This window comes from Archocentrus centrarchus, chromosome 18, assembly GCF_007364275.1.
Source record: "Archocentrus centrarchus isolate MPI-CPG fArcCen1 chromosome 18, fArcCen1, whole genome shotgun sequence".
NCBI lineage: Eukaryota > Metazoa > Chordata > Actinopteri > Cichliformes > Cichlidae > Archocentrus > Archocentrus centrarchus.
Window position 1 is genome coordinate 21123977 of NC_044363.1, and position 24950 is coordinate 21148926.

General features: G+C 39.5%; 1 long non-coding RNA gene across 1 annotated transcript; it reads right to left on the minus strand.

Annotated features, from left to right (window-relative positions):
* Positions 1-17901: 17901 nt before the first annotated feature.
* On the minus strand, positions 17902-21060 carry LOC115797390 (uncharacterized). The gene is made up of 2 exons (XR_004021408.1): positions 20964-21060; positions 17902-19597 (listed from the first exon to the last, which is right to left on the minus strand). It is a non-coding gene; the product is annotated as an uncharacterized LOC115797390 (long non-coding RNA).
* Positions 21061-24950: the final 3890 nt, after the last annotated feature.

A 24950-nucleotide genomic window follows, 5' to 3' on the forward strand; every position in this document is an offset into this window, starting at 1 on the left:
AACCTCTAATTCTGCTGCATGAGCCACATGCTCCAAAAACTGTGCTGTGAATGGAAAATACTTAGTGGAGGAGAGAAAATTAAACTGATTAAAAGGCTGTCTGCAGCAGCAGAAAAGAACCTCCCCATCCAGTATGTTAATATTAAATGCTATCTTAACTGAATTAAACATATGTGCTTGAACACAAATCATTTTTTTTTTGCTACAGAGAAACAGGGGTTAAAAATGATTAAAAACAAAGAGAGGATGTTCTCTCGCCTTCCAAACACATGCTTTTTGACATGCCAAGCCAAATCCCCTTCTAAATACATTAAATTAAATATCTTTTTTTGGGGGGGGGGGGGTCTATCTTTTATGTGATTAAATTTGAAAAGTTACATTTTAGCATAAATCTTCAATCTTTATATGATTTAATCTCATTAGTATCACAAGACTGATACTATTCCACCATAAATTCTTTGCTTAACATCTACTAATCCTTGCATGTGTCACCAAGCCCATGACTTTAAAACTCAGCATAAATAAGACAGAAACTCTGGGAAGTGAATCTCAGTGGAAATGTTTTCTGCCACCCAGTTCATATTTCATAGCACAACTGCTCACATTAATTGCATTCACATACCCAGATATTCAGATGCAAACTGCTTTTAATACAAATTGCTTCAGACAGCAAGTAATAACTTTTCCCTCTTTCACAACAGTTGCAGTCTCACATCTTTCATATTCAGGGCTCATGAGAATACACCCACGGCCTTCTAATCAGAGCTCGTTCTTCACATCTTTTACTCATACGTGTGTTTTTCCAAATGTCACCCGTCTCAGTACAGGTTAAGGTTGGTTAAAGATCAATTACATTTTCCATCTAAAAGATTATCAGTGAAATTTAAATCAGATCCTTATAAACGCTCTAAAAATATAAATAATGATAATCTGGTAAACTGAAATCTCAAGAGAGCACATATTAATAACTACTTACAAGACGGTGCATGTCTGTGGTCCTCTTTTTTGCCTGTTTTTATTGATATCCATCGATCTGAAACCCTTCGTAGAGGTGCATCAAGCACCACCCTTCATGGACATGCTCGCTCCTTTTCGCCCACAGGTTACGCGATCTGTTTGGTATTCTGGTGGAGTGTGGTTGTGCACTGGCCTTCCTCACCTGGCTACCCGCTTGTTCTGCTTTTCTAAACTAACGGTCTCTGTTAAGGTCAGTCCAGAAAAGTGGGCAGCCTGCATGATTCACATTAATCTTTTTCACTGCTTGATTGGTCAAAAGTTTTTGGAGGAAAAACAGAGGTTCAGCTTAAATCAAATAAAAATATAATAATAATAAAAAAAAAAGGTAGAAATGAATAAATAAAATTTTAATTGCAAAAGAATGCACCAAAAGTACAATTTTATACCTGACACGCATTTCAACAATCTCAGCACTTGTTTCCATAATAGGTAACAGTTGAGAATACACATGAATGACTAAAGGATTTTACAAGAGCCATGAGCTCAAGTACCAAAAGCCACAGTAAGTGGAACTTAAATTCTTGTGTCGAAATACAGTCACTGGACACTGTATTAGGTACATCTTGCTACTACCAATTTGGACCCCCATTTACCTTCTAATCTCCCTTGATTCTTTGTAGCATTTGTAGATTAAACAAGGTGTGGGAAACATTCCTCAGAGATTTACATCCATATCGACATGATTGCATTCCACAGTCAGAACAGGCTACGTTTTTCCAGTCTTCTATTTTTTTGATAAGCCCATGCGCGTTGCAGCCTCAGTTTCCCATTCTTAGCTGCCAGGAATGGCACCCAGTGTGGTCTTCTGCTGCTGCAGAGATGCTCTTCTGCATACCTTGGCTGTAATGAGTGGCTGTTTGAGTTAGTGTTGCTTTCCTATCGGCTCAAAGCGGTCTTTACCATTTTCATCTGACCTCTGACTTTGGTGTCAACAAGGCATTTTGGTATTTTCTCCCAGACAATTGAAACTCACTTGTAATTTCCTCTTTTTTTGGGCCATTCTCTTTAAACCCTAGAGATGATTGTGTGGGAAAATCCCAGTAGATCATACTCTGGCCAGCTCATCTGGCACCAACAGCCATGCCATGTCCAAAGTCACCTTTCTTCCCCATTCTGATCCTCAGTTTGAACTTCAGCAGGTCGTCTTCACCATGACTACACAACTAAATTGAGTTTCTGCCCTTTGATTGGCTCATTAGCTATTTCTGTTGAACAAGTGTAGCTAACATAGTGGCCAGTGAGCATATTGTTTTTTAGGTCAAGAATAAACTTTCACACACCATTAAAACTCTGTGGCATACTGTGAATGCAACATCTTTAAACCCACTTTTAGTCCAGTTTTAACATACAGTAGATATCCTCTGAAATCACTCATTTTGCATTCAGTCCCTTCTATTACAGTAAGAGGGAAGCCACAAGATGCTGTCATTTATACTGTATGTTTCAGTTGAAATTACTTAATGTTTTTTTTCTGCTGTATTTAAGCTGAATTGGGCTTACAAGCAACTAAATGCCTGTCCTTTTTAAATAATCCTAATTAAATGTAAAAAAGCAATCTCAACAGCAGTCTCTACAGCTCTACCAAAACAACTTTATTAGTAATATTTTTATTGTTGTGTTGAATCCCTTTAAGAATCTCCCAGTTTAGTGAAATGTCTTACATGAAAGATTATGACACAGCGGGAGGTCCGTTTTCCTGATGGTAGGGAGTGTTTAAAGAGGTAGAGGTCACTGGCAGTGCAGCACCAGCCTTTCCTTCTTAATGACACCTCAAAGTGAGAGCCCATCATTCCCCCTAATTATTGTTGATTGCATTCATTATGTCATGTCTTGATATCTTGGAGGCGCTGTTGGTGGTTTGGGCTAAATGGCAGCTACGGGTTAGCTTGTTTCTCAAAGCTAATTGGACGTCAGGCAAACAGAGACAGAAGAAAGTGCCTCTCATCAGCAGACTGCCCACTGTCGAATGTATTTTTTATTAGCTGGCAGACCACTTACAGAGCAGACTGAAGCCCAGGGTTGTGATGCTTGTGAGATGTCAAGCACCTCTTCCCAGAAATCCCTCAAGCTCTATTTTAATGAAATTAACAAGCTTATTAAAAAAAACAAAAAACTGCTGCACTGACATCTGACATAGCACAGGACTGCATTTCTTAAATCAAGTTCAGAAAGAATAGGAGGAAGTTAATGTCAAGTTTAACAGAAATAAAAAGTGAAACAACGCAACGCTGGTTATACTCTAGACAAACATCTCAATCCATTACTCTCGAACTGCATTAAAAAAAAACAGCCAGTAAACATGTATGAAGGCACCGAAGGGAAATACTCTGACTGCAGGTTACATTTCTCCTGAAAGGAGAACGAGGAAAGATTAGAAAAGCACTCTGGGAGCAATTCTAAATCTCACAGATCAGCAGTGAAGGGACAGCCAAGCTGGCAACAGAGATACGGAGGCACAATGGTGAATCGCTCCCACGCGTCCCCCAACAATACAAGGCAGGGCGAGTGACTCAGAAATACTGATTTCACCTATATGCCTACTTGTACATACAGTATGTGCACCCACACTCATCCACATACATTGATAGACAAACACCCACCATCCACATAGCATTATTACCGCATGAATTGCATTGCTTTCTTATGCCAGTTTCTAGCCAGCCTCCAGATATAGGAAAAAGTCAAAAGATCCTCATTCCCAGGATGGCAGATACTTTGGTGCTGATGCCTTAATGCAGCTGCAGTAATGATGAAAGTCTCCCTCACTATGTAGCCATAAGTATCATTTTGCATTGTGCAGGGTTAATGTTGTTAATATTTTAATCCAAAAAAAGATGTTTTCTTCACCCTAAACATGTAATTTTGGCACCTAAATCTTAACAAATAAAGTAAAAGGTAAAAAGTGAATTAAAAAAAAAACACAAACTAACTGCTAAACACATCCTGTCCATCCAACACTGGCATAAACCAGACGATCCAGGCACTGACCCCATTATCTCTGAAATACTGGTGACAAAACGGCACTATTTCATTCTCCAAAAACCAGAATGATCTTTTATATAATATTAAACAACTGAGTAGTGAAGTACATTTTTGCTAATGTTACTAACAGCCTGTTTAAGACTGTGTTATATTAGGAGAGCAGCAGCTGCCTGCATTTACAGAGCTCTCTTTCTAAAGGTGAAGCAGAGACATTCTTTCCCATTTTTCTTCCCTGATTTTCCTCATCAGCTTACTTCTCCAGTGTCCAATGTCCTCTTAATGCAGCTTTTTGCTTGTGTCTGCACAAAAAAAAGATCTCAGGGCTCTTCTCTGCATTACAGAGATTGAAAAGAGAGTGAGAGCAAAAGAGAGAGAGGATGAGGTAAAGGAGTGAGCCATTTCTCAGCTGCCTTTCCATCAAAAACTCCATACAGTCTGACACTTATCATGGGTTTATGTTCTCATTTACAGAGGATGCTGCTGGTTGCATGTTAAATGCCCTTTAACATACTTTTAATATCCCAGAGTATATTCGTAGTATACATGCAGCTTGGAAGAACTGCATGTATAAACCCTAGAACTGCTATTAGAATAAGAACTAGAGCATATAATATCGCAGCAAATACTTCTTAGCAATGCAGCTTTAGTTACATGTAACCAATAATACAGCTTAGCTTCTAGCAAAACTCCATTAGCAGAGCTGATAGGTTTTCCTCAAATGAATATGAAAATTTTGCCAAATTTGCTTATTTGCTTTCTTGCAAATCAATAGTAGGCACACTTATGTTTGGGGACCCAGGAGGCAATAACATTAGCTTAGCATAAGCCTGTGAGCAGTAGAAAACAGCTGCTTTACCTCCGTGCAGTGGTAGAATCAAACTTGCTCGTACCACATTACATTTGTTTTACCCATACAGAACATAAATGTAAAACTGTTAAATTGTGAATTTACAGAGAGCTCTGCCCTCAAACTTCTTCTTGACCATTTTCCAGATTATTATTCTATTTTTGGCTGCTTTTTGGCCGTAGTGGCAAACAGATCACAGAGCACACTATATTCAATGAATAACTGGTTTTGCTAAAAAAAAAAAGGAAAAAAAAAAGTCACAGTTATACAGAAAGTATTCCTCTAACTGCTTTTGAAAATAAAGTTTTCTGTTTTTGTTATTTTAAAAGGAGAGAATAGACAGATAAGGGCTAATTCATTTTTTACATGGAAAACATACCTGTCAAGTTTTGTATTTAAAAATAAGGGAAATTTTCTGCTGCTGAAAAAAGAAGTCGCTGTATGGCGTCATCGCCTAATTTGCGTAATTGGTCATTTGCATGTAGTTTCAATCGAGGCTGTAGGAGAGAGGAATAACATCTTTGGAGAGAAAAAAAGTGAAGAAAAAAAAACCCCACCCTAAATATGTTTAGAACTACAAATGAACTTTGTGAAATAACTTAATAACTTTAATGCTTTGCCTAGACTCACATTACATAAATCAATTTTGTCCCGTATTGTTTAATGTTAGGATATCAAATTTAATGAAAACACTTGGGAGGCGGGGGGGTGCGACATTCAACCCTCCACCTTCATCTGGGCCACTGTTGCCAACTTGTGTAAGAAAACTCGCTGTTCGCTGTCTCCAAAGTAGACAAAGGCTGAAGCGAGGCCCGGGGATGGGGTTGGGTCCCCCTCGGTGATGCAGCAATGGGGGAATGGAGTGGGTGGGCAGGCTCTGTGTTTAAGAGAGGTCCGGGGGTTGGAGGGTGGAGTCGAAGTGAAGTCTGGGCGATTCCAAACCCTATGAAGGGACGGAGTACAAAGGCTTTATGTACACAAAACACACCGACAGCGGAGGATTTCAAGTTTCTGGTCTATCTCCAAAACTCTCCAAGAGTCACCGACGTCACTGGAAAAAGTCACTAAATTTGTCGCTATTTGCTTTTTGGAAAAAAAAAAAAAAGTCGCTACGGGGTCTGAAAAGCTGCTAAGTTGGCAACACTGATCCCAACTGAGGTCCAGTTGTTGTCCCGGGTTTGTTCCCGCTGTCGGCACTAACCTCGCGAGAACTACCGCCCAGACTACTGCAGGTGGCAGTTCTCGGGAGGCTAGTGACAGAATTCAGTTTGGAGAGGCTCAGGAAAGTTTTTTTTTTTAAATTATTATATTATAATGCAGGAAATTTACTGGAAAATACTAATACAGGAGGACGGTGGGATAGAGGGGTAAACTACAGGTGTTTCCTGACAAAACGGGAGACTTGACAGGTATGGGAAAATGAAACAGAATTGAGATTAAAGTGAGACTATATTGAACTGTTGCTGCTAATGACATTAATAGGATATGCTAAACTGCTAAATATTTACTTGTACAGTATAGTGCATGAATTTTGACATGATGTGTTCTTAAATCAAGCTTATCAAGAAAACAGTAACGTTTGATCATGACTGTCAAGAATTTCTTGCTGTTAGCTAGCTAGCTAGCACAAGCACTGAGATATTGTGATAGCCTCCTCATCGGCTCTTGAACAGGTGAGTGTTTATGGTTCCACTCACTTTTTGACTTTTATTTACCATCCTGAGGGGTGTACTATAAAGTGAGATTAACCCTTTAACATCGAGCAAACTGTCAGTGGCACGTTTGTAATACATGTCAGCGTTTTTCCCATGTTTTTTTCCCATTTTCACATTTTTTCCGACACAAAGCAGTGAATTTGCAGGCTTCCTGCAAAAGCGTGAGTGAAATTACCATAATAAACACATGTTGGCTGTGAAGTGCAATTTCTTAGCTTTCTGAAACCATTTGAATTTTTGCGACAGGACAAACTGTTGGGTAATTACAATAATGCAAAGTGCGCTTGCACAAACATGTCGGCAAAGATATGCGATGATATTAAAGGGATGATGGGTTAGCAAGCTATTTTGAGCTTAAAGTCAGAGTTTTCTGTGTCACAAAGGTTGCACTTCTTTCACCTGGTTAAATCACTGTGGTAACTTATGCTGAACATATAACCTGGTCTGAGCAGGTTACGTTCAGATTTTTGGCTTGAAATCAGTTGGAAGTGCCATGTTTTAACACTTTCTTTTATTTTTTTACATGATGTCATAAGGATCCTAGATTCTCTGTACTTATTGATTCTTTGTTGGGAAAATATGTTTTAGATATGGAAAATGTAGAGCCGCACCTCACTAAAACCATTGAATGTATCCCAGCCTTAAAGCCACAGCAGTGCAAACTGTGAATCACATTCTCACTGGAATTTGCATGTATTTAGTTGGTGATACAGATATATATATATATATATATATATATATATATGAACTTAGCACAAAAAATAAGATATCATTTCTTTGTTGTAACAATGCTTCTTCTTGGCAATAAATCTTATACCATTGGAAAGCCTGTTTATTTCCCCTTAAATTGTGCCACGAAAAAATTGCCAAATCTTCTCTGCCACTGCCAAACAGCTTATTCTGCTATTGACTCTTGTTTGGTGTTGTTTATCGGATTGGATGATTGAAGTATGAAGAAACAAGACATGTTGGCCATTTAACAAATTATTCATTTAACAAAAAGGGGCTGCAGTAGCATGTGAAAGAAGCATACACACGGAACAACAGCCTGGCACCTCCTAATGCTGGTCACCAGCTTGGTCACACACTGCTGTGGGATGGCATCCCATTCTTCAACCAGCATTTCTCACAAGTCAGCCAGTGTGGTTGTGTTTGTCACTCTGGCATGAACAGCACGCTGATCCCACCAGTGTTCAGTGAGGTTGAGGTCAGGACTGCAGGCAGGCCATCGCATCCTCTCCATCGCGAAATTGTGGAGGTAGTCTCTGATAAACCCGCTCTGGGGGGCAAGCGTTGCCATCTTGGAGGATAGAGTGGGGTCTCAGACTGTGGAGATATGGGATTGCCACTGGCTGCAGAATCTCATCTCAATATCTCTCTGCATTGAGCTCACCTCCAAGTCTGATTGTCACCACCTGGGGTACAATAGAATCAACAGCAGAATAACCTGTTTGGCATTGGTAAGTTTTTCATGGGCAGCCCACATACTCAACTCTGCTGCTCAACCCACAAATGCATTTTTCTTACAAACATGGCACCATTTAAGGCTTTCTACTTTCTACTGGTATAAGATTTATTGTCAAGAAGTATTGTTACAACAAAGCAGTAACCGAACACAAATTTCATTACTTTTCGTGCTAAAGTTATACATTTTTATAATTGGTTCTAATCTGATGCTAAAGCTGTTTTAGACTACTAGTATTGCAGCTACTAGAACACAATAAGAAGTTTAGATTAGACTAAAAATGTATCACCAAGAATATTTATTCAATCAAATTAATTTCACTTTGATCTGGCAACAAACTGAAGTGATTTCCACGACTCATTTATTAAGCTATTGGACGGTAACCTTTGATGTTTAAATGTTTGTACTGTAGTTTAAAGTTTGAGAGCTCTAATCTGCAGCCATCACATTAGAAAGAAACAGCTGCACTGAAAGCACACTCAGCATTAAAATAAATATATTCACTCAAATTCAAATGTTTATTTTACCGTTCTCATCACTAAATCTCAGGATTAATGAAATTCTGCAGCATTAACCTCTAGTTTTGTGATTCCCGCTATCTTCCACTGGGCTTTTAGGTTTTTTTCAAGCCAGCTAAAGAAAGAAAGCCTGGCTACATTAAACTTCCTTCACTGTATATCCCTCTGGAATATAAATGTGTTTGCCTGGAAAACACTTTGGGTCAACTACTGTTGCTTTAAATGTGCTATATAGATTAAACGGAGTAAAATGGTAAGAGAAGTACAGAAGTATGCTTTTTCTAGGCACAGCATTTGTGTTAGAGGAGGCACAAAGTTGCTTCTGTGAAGATGTGGGATTAGTGATGGCAGTGACACAGTAATATCCAATTAACTCTGGCTAAGATTAGACATTATAAGCACCAGATCAAGCAACATCAATGCACTGAATTGAATGCCCATGTATTTGTTTCAATAAGAGTTTTGATTTCATGTGAACACATACCATATTCTATGAAAATTTAAAGACTGTTTTTCCTTTAAATACATCTATTATTGAAGACTGACCAAACATCCACAGTAACAGGCTGAAAATGAAAATGTATTTACTTGCTCAAGAGTAGACAGTCACATGCTCATTTTCTTCCTTGTAAGACAAGGAGTCGTTATGGTGCTTGCAAAATTATAATAGCAAAAAAAAAAAAAAAAAAACTGTATTGCGGTGAGAGGGTACATCAGTTTTTCTGCCAGCTTAAAATATAATGCTCCAGAAAGTAAACCTGTGTGAGTCACTCCCACTAACTGTAGAAATATTGACTGAGCTGCTCAGTGTACTGCAAAACTTGATGGCTCTCCCAAACTTGATCGTTTTTCCCAGGAGGGCAGGAACTGGTTGTACCTCAGGCTCTTTTCGGAAACACATGCACACAACACAGATGGATTATTCATGCGCTCATTCGGACAAACATGCTCACTGCATTTCAACACACACCTCATTGCTGACACCTGAGCAGAGAAGGAAATTGCTGCCAAATTTGAGGGACACTTCGAAAACTTTTCATTATTAGAAGACCTGGAGACAAATTCTGCACTGTTCCAGCGCTCCCACGGTATCTCAAGGTGTTATTTATACTTTTCCACTGGACTGTGTGATACTCAGGGAGGGAGATGGGGGATGGGGGGGCAGAGAACAGGGTAATATGAGGGAGATGGGTGTTGACGATGGCACTTGTCGCCACATGGCACCTGTCAGTGCCTGTGCTGACATGTACGCTCAGATAGAGAGCAAGATTTATGGCAAGCAGCTTTTAAAAATCTGCCACTTGGCAACACTGCATCATTAACAAGCCTTCTGAAGGCCCACACTTGGCCTGCTTCCAGGAGACGAGAGGGAGAGTTCAGCATCTCTTTACCACCTCCCCTCCCTTTCTCTCTACCTCCATATATCCTCCTCTATCTTTAGAGTACTATGCAAAGTCAGCACTCTTCAGCCATCTACCTTTAACATATCAAATGCATGCCCGTCAGCCTCTTTTTAAAACTGAGGAGGAGAAGTGAAGGGCTGGGTGGCAGAGTGTATAGCCATTAGGCTGGCCGCCTGGTGGCTGGTGCTGCTACCCTCACTGTCCCCAAACCCTCCACGTATTTCTGCAATCGCAGGCAAACCAACTAAATACAGAAGTTCAGCTGCAGAGTTTGGAACAAGTGGCTTTTCCCTAAAACAGTCCAATTCAAAGTAAAACACCAATTGGTTTTAAAAAAAAATACAACAAAGGGCCATTCCCCTGAGATTAAAAGTAGCACTATTAGAGCAATAAGCAGAGTCTTTATGAGAACGCAAGCTTAGCAGAGCAAAATAAGCGAGGCAGCTAAGCAAAGTACATCAAAGAGGCTTACCTCGAGGAGTTGCATGAGTGGGCACAAATCACTTATCATAATTATCATTGCTCCCTCCACATCTCAGGCCCTGATTCACAATGGGCGAAAAAAAAGAGAGGCAGACATGATCTAAGCCACATTGAAATTCCACATTCATAAGATTGGAGTTAATTAAGGAGGGTCCACAGCCAAAACAAGCTGTGAAATGAATGAAAAAAAAAAAAAAAAACTTAAAGGTTAGGTGTGTGATGGTGCACATGATCATCAAGGGTAAACTTGTTACTTTAATGAGATGCAACTAGCAGAGGGACAGAAACTTGAAAGACATATAAAGCATGTGGGGAGGCGTTTGCAGCGTTGCTGGGGGACATCTGATGAACCATGCCCTTTACCCCACAGATTTATTGCATTTTTTCAGATGAGCACCCAGGGAGAAGATATGCTGGGTGGATTTGATATGTTTCACCAGCCGCTCAGTCAGGAGCCATTACAGAAACGTAACAGAGTTATGCATGCAGTCAAAACCTCGCATCACTGAAAATCCTGACAGCAGGTAGTTGCTCTTCTCTTAAACCATCTTACAGACCTCATTATTTTTCAGATTTGTCTCTGTTTCTCAAATTAAATGCGAGATTACTTGCTTTGCTTGCATTTAACTCTCTATCTACTATGCATTGCATTTTTAGGCTTGACTATTAATGTTGTTTTTGAATTCTTGAGGATTGGTGGGGTTTGGCTCTGTTCTGGGGCTTTCCTGCCATGCTGTGAGCATACAACAACCAGCCCCCAGCACAGAACAGAACAGACCTCAATAACAACATACATGACCCTGATTAAGTTAGACCGAGTATAAAAAGGAAGAGCTGGGGTGGAGGTGGGTTGCAAATTGGCTTGCAGATTCGCTGCAACTGAGCCGTTAGCTATTGTGGGCTATTTAGATCAGCTGATCTGTCCAAATTAATGCTGCACCTGACATCTAGTCGTGCCTCTACGTAAATTTCCATTACAAAAGTGAAAGTTGCAGCAGCTGTTCTACATCTTCTTTCCGAAAGACTGCTCCATCTGCACTTCTTTTACGCAGACTGTGTTGCAGTTGTGACTATGTATCTTTCTGGGAATTGATAGGTCATAAAAGAAAAATGTCAGGCTGAATGAAATGGAAAAAATAACTGGTGATTCAGTCTTACAACATTTTCAGCCCACACTAAGTCCTCATCAACTATCATCTCATTTTTCATGTCTCTTTATTTTACCATGTCTTTGTAGATCTTTTGTCTCATTTGCCACCGTTAGTGGTGTGAATGTGAGCGTCTGTCTCTCTGTGTTAGCAATGTGACAGACTGGCCACCTGTCCAGGGTGTACCCTGCCTCTTGCCCTATGGCAGCTGGGATAGGATCCAGCCCCACCCCACCCCAACGACCCTGAACTGGATAAGCAGAAGAAAATGGTTTGATAGACTATTAGTGGCTTTACAACTAAAGCTGCTCAGCCATATACATCTCTATGTATGAACATGAGTAGATGTATTCTACACTGTCTACTGTATAATTGTTTGTTGCATGACTTAAACATCCCACACCTCAGAAATAACCTCCACTGACACACCTCACTGGAATTCAAAATAACCCAGGTCATTTAAGCAAGCGAAGTATAGAATCACTCAGGCAATCAATAGTTCAGTAAACACACAATCTTTATGAATGATTTTACACAGAGATCATCTTGTTTTATTGATTCCCCACACCCACTGCTTTCTTGCTATACTCTTGCCCAAACATGCAGTTGATTAAAACTTGTGTTTTAATGTTTGAGTGGCTTTCGCACAAGAGATCATGCAAACATTAAACGTGTAGTTAGTGCAGTGTAAATATGACCAGTCTCTTTAAATGTCACATTAAAGGATGACATGAAACCTGAATGTTGTTGAGCCCTAAATCTAAGATTGTTAGTAATGTTGTAGTAGTAGTAATGCTGAAATAATGTATGGTAGCACAATATGCTTCAATCATTTTATCAGCACACTATTACACTATGACATAAATCACACCAGAAACTGTAAAAAGCTATGTAAATACCCCATTATATCAGTGAGCTACAATGCAATTTCCTGCATACATGCAGAGCATTGTTAGAAGAGGCCAATATTCATCATCAACAACACCAGAAACAAACAGCTTTTGATCATTTCTATAGCTTATCTAGTGTCATCCATAGCCAGTTTGAATCCACATTTCTCTGTCTGGCCCAAATATAAAATTCACTTGTGTCACACCAAGTGACTCTAAACACCCAACATTGAGAGTGAATAAGAACCCTTATTACATTTCTCTGGCTAGGTGTTGAAGGATTCTTACATTTTGTACACCCGCCACTGGTGTGAGGGATCTAACAAGGCCGAGTGATGAGGAGCTGAAGCAGTGTAACAATCGTCGTACCCCGCGCCAATTATTTCACATTCCTGTGATGGGTAAAATGCCTGAAAGCGCTAACTTCCCTCCAAAAAAAAAAAAAAAAAAAAAACTTGGTGTTTCTCTTCTGCTCCTTGTTTGCCTGCCACGCATGGCTTCTTCTTAGACTATCCACAGGGACTGATCAGAGTAGTGTGGTCTTGCTAACAGAGCTTTGGCCATGTGTTAAGGCTAACAAGGTGAAAAAAATAATAATGAGCAAACCCAAAGAAGAGGTCTTTAGCTCTTTTCTGACCTCAGTGTCAGTATTACCTCAATCCAAGCCATCCAATATGTTACTCCTGCTGGAAAAGACGAGCACTAAGTGGAAAGCGTGACCCTGCACAGCCTGACCCTCCACTGCAAAGGACAGAAATGCGGAAAAAAAAAAAAAAGATCCTTTTTTTTTTTTTCTTGAAAAGCATTTGAGACTTTTATATGTATGTTCTTAGCAACATGAATCATCACAGGCTGAGAGAAAAGCAGAAAGAACAAACACAAAAATGGCAGGTGAACTGAACAGCCGCATTCAGTACAGTAGCATATGGTGACCGGTAGCCACAGCGTTCATTTTCTCTTGTATCTGTTACTTGAAACTCTATGAAGAGCTTTTGGCATATCAGCAAAAGCTGTTGGAAAAGCAAATAATCATTAACTCCCACCCAGGCAACTTTGAGCAGCTTGTTGCCTAGCATGAGACCGTCTGTTGATGATGTGAGTCTATCCACTTCACAAGCACCTTCAAAAACATATTATTTTATCACTTTATCACTTGCAGCACTTGATATCTCTGTTTCAGAACTCTAAGTAAAAAAAACAAAACAAAAACATAACATATCAGCCCAAAGCACTTAGGTCTGCAGAGTTTCCTTGTATACAAGGACACTCTGTCAACATAAACAGCAAGTAATAAAGCATCTTTGCTCAAGCATGAAAAATTACATCTTTTTTTTATTTAGCAATGAATGGAATCCCATATCCTGAGCGCTAAATGATTAACTCGCTGTATGCTTTTCCTGAAATAGTGACGGACGAGTGTCTTAGAATCACGTTACATGCAGTGCAAAAAAAAAAAAAAAAGGAAACACATTTATTTGTAAGCACTCACGCAGTCTACTAAACTCCATTTACCTGAAATATGTAGTTTCCAGATATTTTGCACAATAATATATAAAACTATGCTCCCAACCCTTCGTCTAATAGAGCACCGGAGGACAAGAGTCATAACACTGGCAGTGACTCAGATGTTACCGAGTAACTGACATTATTAAAGTGTGTCACTATATGCTGTGACATGCTCTAAATAGCAAGTGCATTACAATGAACAATACAGCTTTTCATTTTTAATGAATTTCCCTTTAGATCTGAACCAAGTATTATTTTTTTTTTCTAACATAATAGACTCACCTTAAATAACAGCTTGAGGTCCTTAGAGGTGAGGTTATCCAGTATGAAATGAAAACAAATGAAAATGGGAGCACACTCTTATTTCCGCCTCTTTCCTGTAATAATGCCCCCTGGATTTGATACTGTATTGTGTCAGACACAGAAAAAAATGCTGCTTTAAGTAAGCATTGTTGCACAGATAGGAATTTTCCTGTTGGCGATTATTATTAATGTTGATTAATATCATTATCATATTCCATCTATTTCCTTAACCGCTTATCTTAAATTAGGATTGCAGGGGGGGCTGGAGCCTGTCCCAGCTATCACAGGGCGAGGGGCGGTGTACACCCCCGGACAGACCGCCAGGCCATCACAGTGCTAACACAAACAGACAACCACACACTCTCACATTCATGCCTACGGCCAAATTAAGAATCACCTGCTAATCAAATGAGCATGTCTTCAGACTGTGTGAGGAAGCTGGAGCACCCAGAGGAAACCCTTGCAGCCACAGGGAGAACGCGCAAACGCCACACAGAAAGGCCTCGGCCGACAACAAGGTTTGAACCCAGAACTTTCTTGCTGTGAGGCGATGTCTCTAATGCATGCATCAACGTACCTCACTAATCATGAACACTATATATAAAAATAGAGGTGATTTTCATCAGCAGAGGTTTGCCTCTGTGCTTTTAACTCTAAATATAAATATTTCCACAACTATGTATATATATATATATATATATATTTTAGGCATTTTCCATAGAGTTACAGTTTGGCGCTGCAGAAGAAGCTAAATATTTGTTCTTATTTCCAACAAATGGCATCACAGCCTGAGGCTGCACAAGGGCTGATTTAAACAAAAAAACATGAAGACCAACAGGCACTATTATTTATACTATTATTATAATACTATTATTTGTCTTCACCGTAGAGTCTGGGTTAGCAGACAAAAAAATGCATTTTCCATTATTCCATTTCCCATCACAGCAGTGCATCAAACAACATAGATGAGGACAGTTTTTAAGTAGCTGCCATCAGGGAAAATTGCACTGACTGCATTTATGCTTTAGTTTTAATCTCACTAATATCAAGACGGAGAATTTTTAAGATGTTAATAAACAAGGATTGTTATGGCTGAAGACTGTATCATTAAAATGTCATATTTTAAAAGGGTGAAACTGGGATCTAATTCAACTGCAATGTGAGGAGAATGGGACGAGCAGACCAAAACTCAAGGGCTATTTTTATTTTTCTCCAGTGACTGGAATTATTTATCATGGCTCGTATCTGTAGCATGGCATATGTCTCTCCTGGCTGCATTGCCATTGACATTTGAAGGCCTGAAAGTGACAAATATCGACAACCTTATTTTAAGACAGCATCATGTGCTCCTTGGCAGGGAAATTTTTGAAAAATAGATGCTGTGCTGACATGGGCATGGGGCGGGCGGTGGGTGGGTGGGGGTATGACAATCCATGATAGGAAATTGATTTTTTTTTAACCTCGAGTTCAATTATCGAGGTTCGTGTTTGATGGGACAATAACAGTGTCTATCTGCAAATACAGCTCGTCACAGCTCACACCATTTTGTTTTCTTTTCCATCAGGTTTGATCGAGGTGTAATTGATTCACTAATTGCCTTTAATTATAAAGTAAATGACTTCTTTCTTTCACGCAAGTTGGGATATCTGTTTTGGCACCTATCAGAGAAGAAGTTAATAACCTGGATGATAGGGTTAATAATCACATTCAGTGGTGTAATTGTCATTAGATCTTAGTAAACATATAGCAATGGAATTAGTCCATGATTGCATTTTGTGTAACATCTTCTACAATCTTGACACTGATATTAACTCGTTTGCAGACTATAAAACCTAAATTAATCATTCATAATCATTTAAAGCCTAAATGAATCATATATAATCCGGAACAATGTGCGGACAGTGTTATTTTTTTAAGAACCTTTGCAATTTTGCCCCTTTTCTTTGGGTTTTCTGTGGCAGAGGTTATGCCACAGCAGCTGCCACTAAACTGCTGGCAGCTCATTGAGGGAAATAAATCAGAAGACAGACATTTTCTAGCACATTACTTTGTTAAACAAAAGTTCACCGCTCATTGGGGGCTGAGGGGAGAAAAAAAAAAAGAAAAAGGCATGCTGAGATTTCTGCTGCTCTTGCGGTTGTTGTTGAGTTAAACACACCGCTTGCTTTGCCACCCCTGATAAATAAAACATAGAAGTGCTTCAGGAGAACAGGGTCTGCCTCCCTGCCTGCATCAGACTTTCCCTGAATACACTGTGGACACTGTGTCTGCGCTCTGACACCACAAACACTCAGTGGTTTTCACACATCTGCACTCACTAGCTCTTTACCATTCCACATTCTCATACCCCCATATTCCTGCCGAAAATACTCGCGCTTTTTCTGGAACACTCGCTTGTGATCTTATCACGGAGCGCCGTAGTCACCATTCACATGCATGCTGCACATGCACACAAAAACAAAGCTCAGATTGAAAGCACAGATTATTCTGCTGTGTTTGTCCCTCACTTTAATGTTTGAATTCTTCAAATATTTATTGCTTTTCTTCTGGGTAATATTATTAATAAATCTCTGGGGTGCACTGAAAAAAAAGAAGAAGAAAAAAACAATTCAGTTTTACTTATATAGCTCAAATTCACAGCAACAGTTATCGCAGGGTTTTGAAAACTGAAGAGACAACCAATCATTCAGTGCAAGTAAGCACTTGATGACAGCAATGTGAATAAACTCCTGTCTAACAGGAAGAAACCATATCCAGGCTCAGCAAGGGCTGCCATCTGCAGTGACTGGTAGGGGTGGGGAAAAACAGGAGATACTGTGCTACTTCCTAACCCATGGACCAAAACATCACTGTTCCCAAACTTTGCTATAAGCAGATGTCTTCATATGAAGGGAAGAAACAAGATTTTTGTTAATCCAAGATCTACTGACCAATCGTGTTTGTGTGGAGCGCAAAGGAAGGGACTGCATTTGTTGATGCGCAATCTGTAAACCACTGGTTATGATCAAATAATTGTAGCTTTTTATTGGCTTTTAAACATTGTATCTGCACAATGCGCAGCACACAGAACAGGAATTCTTGGCAGGGGTACACACTCAAGTCCTCAAGAGGAAAACACTTAAGTATTCTCCATTGTCCAAGAGGCTAAAGCTGAAATAATGGTACCACATTTGTATCAGTTTGCATTTGTATTTGTCTATGTAGAGAGGATTTGAGGTACAGTATACAGCCCATGCAGATGTCCTTGTGTGCAGTCCTCAAAAATACCAACATTGCATAGCCCAATAAAGGCAAAATGCATCTGTCAAATTCTGATTGGCTGAAACAGGAATTGCCTGTACAGGAAAGGAAGTGACAGCAAAGTTCAGTGTAAAGGGAAGCACAGGCAGTGGCTTTTTATTGCTTTTAATGATCAGTTTCACTTAATGAAGGTCGTTGTATGTTATAATTTTAGTTGTCTCTGTGGCAGGCTATAGAAGCCCACAGACCACCTGTTTCACATATTTTTGACAGTGTCCTCTGGTGACAGTACACAGCTATAACATGTTGGCGATGGTCTGCACAGCTATGTGTAATGGGTGTGAACTCTTCATCCACCCATGTACAAATAACAAGACTCTGGAGTGGAGTTGACCACTTTTAATTCTATGATAGACACAAAAAAAACATCACTGTAGTGTCTTTACATACACCAATCACTGGCTCCCTATAAAAATAAAATGACACTATAAAATGGCTGCTCTATTAGCAGTCAGGTGATAGCCACGACATGCTATTTACACCAGTCAGCTAACTGAAATCAAATATAAGCTGAATAAAAATGTCATTAAAATTCGTATCAGCCCACTAAAGTAATCAAAATGGTACAAATACATCTTAAAACATTGTCTTGACAACATACATTAGTGTGAGAATGAAGTTAGCACATTGAATTAGTAAAAACACATATAATAGTGCAAAACTTACCTTCAGCAGTTAGTACAGTGTTGTGAGGGAGGAAGTAAAGCGACCCAAAATAACATTCACTCATATGCTCAAAAGAGCATAGCGCACTTCTGGGTTTTCAAAATAAAATAAATAAATGATAAAATTTCACATATATATTGAAAAATAAAATACAAACATTGGAGAGGAAATGAAATAATAATATGGTGCATTTTTAACTCTGTTACATGTGCATAGACTGTATGTGAGAACAGCAAATAACCCTGTGAGTATCTTTAATTAGGCTAGTCAGTGGATTCCCGGGCTGCAAAACACCAATCAAAAAAAGTCAGTGACTGTGCCTATAAAAAGCAAAAACTGTTTAGCTGCAGTTTCCTTCAAAGTGGTCACCTTGTGCATTAACACACAACTCCCAGCACCCTAGCATCATTTAGAATGCTTCCTCAAAGTCTTTTTAGTTGCTACGCCTTGCACCAACTACTGTATGGTGCGTGGTGGATGCTACTGGTCAGCAGTGTGGCCAAAAACTTGTGCACAGCATCCGACTTCTATCGGAAAGTCCAATCCCAGGTAGTGAATGGCTAGTACACAAATACATGTCTTCTTCAGCCTTGAAGACATTGATTCCTTCCACTGCTAAGGCTACTGTTTGATCTCTTGTGTCGTATCCATAGACTCAACTCATTACCACTGGTGATCCTAAACAGGAAGGTGGCCTGGTAGCTGGGACTTAAACATGGTACTGCTTCTGATAATTGGAACAAATTACACATGTGCATCTACAAGTATTAATAAAAACTCAAGTGAAATGAGCCGATTGCCAAAAAGGTTAAGTGGAATCCTGAAGTGCTGCTGCTGGTCCCTATTGTATGCACATGACTGTGCGCTGCTCTGTTCATGTACGACAGGATGAGTCTCAGAACTTTTTGATCGCACCTCGCTACGCTGCTCTGTCAGCAGCAGCATGCTCTCAGACTCCGAAGCTTTTTTCATACAAGTGCTCGCTGAGTGCTTTCTGCACAGTCAAACATCATACATTCATAGATAAGAACCACATGCATAATTGAATCCAAACAGTGAACTGCATGACATACGAGAATAAAATAATTAAAAAAAAAAAAAAAATCTTTATCTGGGCACCCTTTTTTTCTGCTACAAAGGTAAACAAGAACAAAATGTAGGCCCAGAAAAGCTCCATGAAAAATTAATGGTTAGATATTACTGTTCCTGGTTGAATGGCTGCTGCAAAGTTCCAAAAAATTTTTTTCTCTTTTGCCTTGGCTGAGGACCACATCGTGGGATGTAGGCTGAGCCTGATTGAAAGGGTTTCCACTGCAGGAATTTGCCGGAGACTCAAATTCTGTAATGTGATGAACTACAGATGTAAGAAAGAGAGCAAAAAGTCAACTGTCTGGTGAAATCCAAACACTGAAATATAATTCAGACAGGTCAATGTGAAAGCGTCGGAGTGGGGAAAATGACTCTCGTAAAGGTTGTGTTTCGGAGACCTTTTACAGTTGCTTATGTCACAAACTTTCCGACAGCATTTCAATATGAACGCATGCATTTGAAAGTCAGAGTTGCTTTTCTGTGCTTCCTCCTCTACATATTGCATCGACAGTACCTGAACTGTCAAGATGTGATGAACTGAACAAATTATTTGCAAATCATCTGGACTGACAAATATAAAAGCTGAGCTTATCCATCACACACACACAGAGATAGTTAAACTGTTCCACTGCACAATGGTTTACGTTTCACTTAAATCTACAAAAGGGAATTTTTTTTTGGCAACTTGGAAGCTACAGCAACAAGCTGCAAACACAACACTGACATATTTTAAAGTTAACACTGCACACTTGTTACAAACTGTTGCTGAAGCAACGTTGCTATTGAGTTGAGTCATCTCTGTCTCTGCATGCTATCTCATGCTAAGCAGGTAGGTTTATCAGAGCATTTGTGGCAAAAGAGGTGGCCTGCTGTGACTGCATTTCAGCTGCAGGCTGGATAGCTAAACAGTGAATAGAAGTCGCTGTGAAGCGCCATAAAGCCAAATGATGATTTTCTGTTGGTTCACTAAAAATTTGACTATAGTAGATTTAAATCAGTAATTTAGGGAACTAGTTTGGCATAGCTTAGCATAAACATTAGGAAAAAGCAGCACAGCTAACTTCGCTCTGTTCAAAGCTGAAATCAGTCTGCACATAAAACTCACAAATTAATATGTTGGACTAAACAAAACCACAAGTATAAGAAAGCACTTTCTTGCACTGTGTGAAAGATGCATTTGTAACCATGTGTGATGCCCTCTAACCTTATCTGGTTGCCTTAGAATTGCCTCTGCGGCTTAGTTTTCACGTCTCATTTTCAAAACAAATATAAGATGTTAATTAGTAAACTGTAGATGTGCTGACAGTCAGCTTCTGTTGCTTTCATAGATAGCCGTTTTCTTGCTTCCATTCTTTACTCAAGGCAAGCTAACTCCAAAGTCCACCTGAGGTTAATTTCTTCATCTCACTAAGGAAGTAAATAGAGATCTATCAAACTTTTGTCTTTTGCTGTTGTTACGAATCTTGCTATAACCAGTGACTCAAACAGTCAATAATAGCTGACTCTTAGTATTCATCTCAGGAAAAAATAAACTGCTACTACAAATCCACTTGTGGATGTCAGTTTATCACTGTACTTTTGCAATATCAGTAAACCTGCATTACTCGGGTGAAATCATGCTCAAAAGTTACCTTAGTTTGATATTGGCCCCCACTTCTTTTTTCTTCTGCCGCTGCTTCTGTGGATTCATCTGTCCTCTGTGGCAGGTTGTTTGCAGCTTAAGATGCCCGCCATCTGTTCAGTTAACACTGAGGACATCCTGATCACCAGCATAGCTGACATGCTATAATGATGGATTACATGATTAGAAAATACACTCGTGGTAGAAAGAAAGTACACCCTCTGTGAGTTCTAAGGTTTTGTATATCAGGATATAATAAAAAATTTATCTAGTCATCACCAGGTCTTAAAATTAGATAAATGTAACCTACGATGAATAACACATGACCTATTACACTGTGTCATTATTTATTTAATAGAAACTGAGCCAAAATGCAGAATCAGTGTGTGAAAAACTAAGTACACCCCATGATTCAGTACCTTGTAGAGCCACCTTTAACAGCCATAAACTGGAGTAATTGTTTTCTGTATGACTATCAGTCTCTCACATTGTTGTGGAGGAATTTTGTCCCACTCTCCTTTACAACGTAGCTTCATTTCATTGAGGTTTATGGAAATTAATCCATGCACTCATATTTGACTCTAGAATACTACTGTTACTGTATTATACTACTGTTCTATGTTTGAATCTCATCACTTCACAACCAAGTTCAGGGACAGAAGCATGACTCCAAATGAACGCAAAATAACTTCACTTTAAAACTGCGGTGACACAGTACTGTATGTCAGTGTTCCATTTCTGGCAGGCTGGACTGCAAGTTCATAATCAATTAATGCAGGTTGAAGATGAAATGGAAAAATATCTCAAATCCAAAATACTCCTTAAAACAATGCAATCCATTATTATTCCGTCTATTTTCTAAACTGCTGGTTCTCTTCATGGTTGCTTGGGCTGGAACCAGTCCAAGTACCTTGAACACATTGCCTATCAATCACATGGTTAAGCCACGTACTCATATGTACTGAAAAATAACATTCAAAAGCATCTAACCCACATGCCCTTGAATATGCAGGTGAGAACAAGTTATTTCTACTTCGCTCTCCTGTTTTCCTGCTTAATATCCACAGACTGCTTACTAAAAAAAACAATTTTCATTAAATAGTTGATTGACTCTGACCTGCTAATAGACATGTAATGGAAGCACAGGGCTAAATGATTCCCAGAATCAGTGTATAGAAAGAAGAAAAGCACCCAGCTACTGAATGCAATGCATGCTAAACACCAGTGAGGTTGCTTTCAGTTTTATGGCTTCATAAACGATGAAAACGATTATCCTATAAGAGTGAGCTAATGGTGGGTTGGTTTGTGTTTACGGGTGCATGCACAGAATAAAGTTCAGATGATGTAATGAAAGAGAGGAAAAAGTTGCCTGAAGAAGAGCCAGCTGCCACAAAATGCTTTCCCCTCTCATTTTCTATTTCTTGACTTTACCTTGCTGAGAATGTATTGCAAAGAATAACATCTAATCCACTGAGAGGATGTCTTGGACTATTCTGGGAGAAAAAAAAAAAGAAAAAGAAAAAAAAAAGCTGCTTCAGCAAATAGCAGGAGCCATGACAAGGCACCCCCCCTTCCACACTTTACATACAAATAGCTGTCAAAATAAAATTGCCTATTTTGAATAAGGATATTCCTGGGACAAAAACACAAATATATCAAAGGACAAAGCGGCCCACTGGAACAGATAGAGAAAGCATGAAATAAGATATTAATGTGTTCCAAATTGAAAGACACTGCATTATGACTTTGCAAATAAAGTAAACTCGTGTCACTTTCATCAATTTTTCAATATAAATGTTATTATTTTGATATTCTCATCCTGCGTGCCTCCCACAGAGCAGCATAATGATCTTCATTCGATGAGTTAACTGCAGTGTCTTGATAGAAGTCAATGGAAGCTGGCCTTTTAAATAAAGCAAGGTAGACAGTTTTGAGTATTATTTTCCATATAAATCATGTTAGTGACATTTTGTAGTTACAAGATAATGTTTAGTATTATGAACATCTTTCAATAAAGTTTTTTTTTAAAAAAGTATTGTTTGTACTATTCATCTCTGCCTCAAGCACATCCTATAACTTTTGTCTTCTCTCTCCTCAAGTTTGTGTTCGGTCCTGTTTGTTGATTGTGACCTACGTGTGCTCTCCTTTTTCTCTTCTCTTTCCCCTCACCTCCCCAACCAGTCACGGCAGCTGGCTGCTCTTCACTGAGCCTGTCCTGTGTAGGTTCTCAGTCATTCACGTCATGGTAATCTTGAGTGCTTGAAATGAAGGCAGCTGGACTTCTTTTTCTTTGTGAAGAAATTTCACCTCTCAGGTATCCCCAGTCCCAGGTAATTAATCCATACTAGGGGTTTCCCCTTGGAGGTGATCCTCAGAGTGGTTGACCCACCCTGTAATCATGTGAGTCAAAACATGTGGGTATCCAAACTGGTCCTTCATTAAATCAGCGGAGATGCACAGAAAAGAATCTCAGACATTAACCTGGGTGAAACAGAATGACATTGCCACCCCCTATGTGGCGGGTTTGCTAGAGAACCTCAGAAGAATTTTCTCTAAGCATAACATCTCAGTGCTTGGACCTTTGCATATCTAGGCCAAGCAATCAATCCAAAAGAGATCTTTTCCCAGGCGAATCAAACCACACTCACACCCCTTGACTCGTGTGACCTTAACAACTGACATGATGGTGGGGTTGGGCAATGTCTCACAAAGGATTTACACCTTGACCTGTGACTAGCACTTTGATTCACACCTGGGCTCATGTGACCCTTAATGATTCAGATGATTGCAGGGTGGGTCATCATCTCTAAGGACCATCTCCAAGGGGATAACCTTACCAGGAGTTAAATACCTGGGATTCTCCATCAGTTTGAAGAACTGAAGAAGTCTGTTGGATGAGAGGTGAAAGATCTTCACAAACCAAAAAGAATTCCAGTTGCCTTCATTTTAAGCAGTCAAGACTCACTGAGCCTGGTTGTGCCAAAGAGCACTTCCTGCTAAAAAAGCAGTTCTTCTTTCCCACTGTCGCCAAGGACGTTCTCACAAGGTGTGACCTGATCTTTGGGGTTTTCACTGTAATATTGTAGGATCTCTACCTTAAATTGTAAAGCACACTGAGGCAATGGCTTCAGAAAACATTCTGACCACTTCACCTTTGTGTGGCAGATTTTTATTCTTAAGGAGAAAAAAAAAAGCCATTTTTGCCCACAAATCTACACTCAATAACTTACAGTGATGAAGTGAAAATGTGTATTTAGTGGTATGTTTTTTTGTTTTTTTTAATGAAGAAAAAACTTTTAATTCAAAAATGTGATTCAGACCCCTAAGTTAGTCGTTTACAGATGTTCCTTTCATTACAGCTTCAAGTCTTTAGATCCTTTCAGGAACCAACAGACTGACTAGAAAGCCTCTTTACAGATGTTGAGTGTGGACTTTGGGCAGCTCAAGGACAATCAGACACATGTCCCAAAGCCACACCAGCACTCCTTTGGGCTTTGGGTCATTGTCATGCTGAAAAGTGAACCCTTGCCTCTTTTTCAGGTAACCTAGTGCATGAACAGGTTTCCTGCAAGAACATTTCTGTATTTGGCTGCCTTTATCCTTCCCACAAGTCACACTAAACTCTGTTTAGTATAACGGACTGATGGATTGAGTGATGCTCAGAAGGCCTTTGCTTTGGCATGTTCTCCTATTAATGCAGAAGACGTCTGAAGCTCTGCAAGTGTGAACGCCTTCCTGAACAATGTCCTTGCTGCTTGGTCACTCATTACAGTCATTTTAAACTTCTTCCCTCTCCCAATTATTGAGGCCACCGTGCTCCTGGGAACACTAAAAGCTTTCAAAATGTTATTATTATCCTCGCCCTGATCTATGCGGTGCCACAATTTTATTGTGCAAGTCTGCAGAGAGTTCATTGGACTTTGTGTCTTGGTTTTTGTCCTGACATGCAGTCTGATTCGTGGGACTCTGTAGATATAAACAGGTGTCTACTTTCTAA